Source organism: Rattus rattus, chromosome 3, assembly GCF_011064425.1.
Source record: "Rattus rattus isolate New Zealand chromosome 3, Rrattus_CSIRO_v1, whole genome shotgun sequence".
NCBI lineage: Eukaryota > Metazoa > Chordata > Mammalia > Rodentia > Muridae > Rattus > Rattus rattus.
In genome coordinates this window covers 71,233,352-71,237,656 of record NC_046156.1, presented here as the reverse complement: position 1 = coordinate 71,237,656, position 4,305 = coordinate 71,233,352, and the positions used below count along the sequence as shown (strand labels likewise).

Genomic DNA, 4,305 nt, shown 5'->3' with positions numbered 1-4,305 from the left:
CTCAGGGTTTGACAGAGAGAAGACAAATAAATATGGTATTAATAAGAAAAAAGAAAAAGAAAATACCCTCCATTTCGATTTTCAATATTCTTTCATATTTGCTTGTTATGGCCAGGGACGGATTCAGATTTTGTTAATCTTCAGCTTATACGATTTTAGAGCCCCTTTTAGTGAAAAGAAGAATACAAATTACTTATATACACATCACATCACAAAAACATATTTATATTTAAATGAGATTTTTAAAAATTCAAATAATTCGCTATCTGTAGCTAACCTCCATTTCCTACAACTTCTCCCCACCTTTTTCAAACCTGCAGATCCTGAACCATACAGGTTAGCTACAATTTCCCCATACATCTTCATGCTTGCTGGGACCTCTGGGGCACCCCCAGCTACCCTGAACAATCTCCAATCCTTGGCAGACTTCCTCTCACCTGCCACCTCTTTACATACTTTCCTAGACCTTCTAATCCAGAACCATATAGCCAAAGGATACCCATCCATACCAAGACCATCAAGGTTAACCCCCTTCCCAATACCTATCACAACACATCCAAGACCAAAGCCATCCAGATGGCTGAGAACATAAGGAACAAAAGCCAGGGTAATATGACACCATTGAACACAGCTACCCTACTACAGCAAGTTCTGGATATCCTAACACAACTAAAACAAGAAAAATGTCCTTACATTCAATCGTATAAGGATGATAGAGACCTTTAAAGAGGAAATGAATATATGCATTAAAGAAAGACAGGAAAATACAATTAAACAAGTGAAAGAAATAAATAAAACCATTCAAAACTTGAAGTTGGAAATAGAAGAAATAAAGAAAACACAATGTAAGAGAAGCCTGGAGATGGGAAACCTAGAGAAGAGAATAGGAAGAAGAGATTCAGGCATCACCAACAGAATAGAGGAGCTGGAAGAGAGAATCTCGGGCACAGAAGAAACTGATACATCAGTCAAAGGAAATGTTAGATCTAAAAAGTTCCCAGCACAAAACATCCAGGAAATCTGGGATACCATGAAAAGACCCAACCTAAGAATAACAGGAAAAAATGAAGGTAAAGAATCCCAGCTCCAAGCCCCAGAAAATGATTGTTGTTGTTTTTTTTTAAATCATAGAAGAAAAGCTTTCTGAACCTAAGGAAAGAGAAGCCTATAAACATGCAAGAAGCTGATAGAACAAAAATTAGACTAGACCACAAATATTCAAAACCCAAAACCTACAGAAGAAAGAATATTAAAAGCCACAAGCGGAAAAGGCCAGTTAACATACAAAGGCTGACCTATCAGACTTATGCCCAACTTCTCAAAAGAGACTCTAAGAACTAGAAGAGTCCAGAAAAAGTATCCTGCAACTTCTAAGCCACAGCTGCCAACATAGACTACTATAACGAGCAAAACTCTCAATCACCATAGATGGAGAAAAACAATATTTCAAACAAATCCAAATTTAATCCTTTTTCTACCTACAAATCCAGTCCTACAGAAAATACTAGAAGCTAAACTCCAACCCAAGGAAAACAACTACATCCAAGAAAACACAAGAAAAAAGTAACTCTATATCAGCAAAAATAAGGGAAGCAAATACACACACACACACACACACACACACACACACACACACACACACACACACTCACTCACTCACTCACTCACTCACTAACACCACCAACATAAAAATAACAGGAATTGCTCTTGAGTCGCCCCTGCACAGCCTAGGCTTGCCATGTGAGTCAGATGTGGTCTGGGACCACCCTGCTCTGTACTACCACTTGGCTTTCTGGTCAAGACACCTGAGGAAGTGCACCATGGAGAGGAAGAAGTGGAGACCTTTGCCTTTTAGGCAGAAATTGCCTAGCTGACATCCCTCATCATCAACCCTTTCTATTCAAACAAGGAGATTTTCCTCTTGGGAATTGATCTCTAATGCTTCTGATGCCCTGGACAAAATTCAGTATGAGAGCCTGACGGACCCTTCCAAGTTGGAAAGTCAGAAAGAGCTAAAGATTGACATCATCCCCAACCCTCAGGAGCACATGCTGACTTTGGTAGACACAGGCATTGGCATGGCCAAGGCTGATCTCAGAAATAACTTGGGAACCATTGCTATGTCTGGTACAAAGGCATTCATGGAGGTTCTCCAGGCTGGTGCAGACATCTCCATGATTGGGCAGTTTGGTGTCAACTTCTACTCTGCCTACCTGGTGGCAGAGAAAGTGGTTGTGATCACAAAGCACAACGATGACAAGCAGTATGCCTGGGAGTCTTCTGCTGGTGGATCCTTCACCGTTCGTGCAGACCATGGTGAGCTCATTGGCTGGGGTACCAAAGTGATCCTTCATCTCAAAGAAGACCAGACAAAGTACTTAGAGGAGAGGAGGGTCAAGGAAGTGATGAAGAAACACTTGCAGTTCATAGTCTACCTCATCACCTTCTACCTGGAGAAGGAATGAGAGAAGGAGAACAGTGATGATGAGGCAAAGGAAGAGAAAGGGGAGAAAGGGGAGGAAGATAAGGAGGATGAGAAGCCTAAGATTGAGAATGTGGGGTCTGACGAGGAGGATGAGAGTGTCAAAGATAAGAAAAAGAAAACAAAGATCAAGGAGAATTGCATTGACCAGGAAGAGGTGAATAAGATGAATCTTATCTGGATCAGAAATCCGGATGACATCATTCAAGAGGAATATGGTGAATTCTATAAGAGCCTCACCAATGACTGGGAAGACCATTTGACAGTCAAGCACTTCTCTGTAGAAGGGCAGTTGGAATTCAGGACATTGCTCTTCATTCCCCAGCGAGCTCCCTTTGACCTCATTGAGAACAAGAAGAAGAACAACAACATCAAATTGTATGTCCGTCGTGTGTTCATCATGGACAGCTGTGATGAGCTGATACCTGAGTACCTCAACTGCATCCGTGGTGTGGCTGATTCTGAGGACCTGCCTCTGAACATCTCCTGAGAAATGGTCCAGCAGAGGAAGATCCTGAAAGTCATCCACAAGAACATTGTGAAGAAGTGCCTTGAGTCTTCTCTGAGTTGGCTGAAGACAAAGAGAACTACAAGAAATTTTATGAGGCATTCTCCAAGAATTTAAGGCTTGGAATCCATGAGGATTCCACTAACCATCGCCGCCTCTCTGAGCTCCTTCACTACCATACCTCTCAGCCTGGAGATGAGATGACTCCCTGTCAGAGTATGTGTCTCACATGAAGGAGACACAGAAGTCCATCTACCACATCACTGGTGAGAGGAAAGAGGAAGTGGCCAACTCTGCCTTTGTGGAGTGTGTGCGGAAACGATGCTTTGAGGTGGTGAATATGACTGAGCCCATTGATGAGCACTGCGTGCAGCAGCTCAAGGAATTTGATGGGAAGAGCCTGGTCTCAGTGACGAAGGAGGGTCTGGAGCTACCAGACGATGAGGAAGAAAAGAAGAAAATGGAGGAGAGCAAGGCAAAGTTTGAGAATCTCTGTAAGCTTGTGAAGGAGATCTTGGACCAAAAGGTTGAAAAAGTGACTATCTCCAATAGGTTTGTGTCTTTACCCTGATGCATTGTGACAAGCACCTATGGCTGGAACGGCCAACATGGAACGGATCATGAAGGCTCAGGCACTGCGAGACAAGTCTATAATGGACTACATGATGGCCAAGAAACACTTAGAGATCAACCCTGACCACCCCATGGTGGAGACTCTGCTGCAGAAGGCCGAGGCAGACAGAAACGACTGTTTGAAACTGCTCTGCTCTCCTCTGGCTTCTCACTTGAGGACCCCTAAACCCACTCCAACTGCATCTACTGCATGATTAAACTAGGCCTGGGAATTGATGAAGATGAGGTTCCTGCAGAAGAGCCCAGTGCTGCTGTTCCTGAGGAGATCCCCCCACTGGAGGGTGATGAGGATGCCTCTTGAATGGAAGAAGTGGATTAAAGGCTCCTGGGAAGCCCCTGTCCTCTGTATAGTATCCCTGTGGCTCCCCCAACAGCCTTGACTGGCCCTGACCCACCTGGCTCATGTCTACAAGAATCTCTTCTATCCTGTCCTTGTACCTTAAGGCAGGAAGATTCCCTTTCACAGAATAGCAGGGTTGAGTGTTGTGTATTGTGGGGTTTTGTTTGTTTTATTTTGTTCTGAAATCAAAAGTATGCAAAATAAAGAAGATGCAGTTTTATTAAAAAAAACAGGAATTAACAATCACTACTCATTAATATCTCTCAACATCAATGGACTCAATTCCTTAATAAAAAAAAGGGGTAGCAGATTGTATGTGAAAACTGGATCCATTATTCTGCT

General features: G+C 42.9%; 1 pseudogene; it reads left to right on the top strand.

Annotated features, from left to right (window-relative positions):
- The first annotated feature begins 2,063 nt into the window (after positions 1-2,063).
- On the top strand, positions 2,064-4,020 carry LOC116895445 (annotated as a pseudogene).
- The last annotated feature ends 285 nt before the right edge of the window (positions 4,021-4,305 follow it).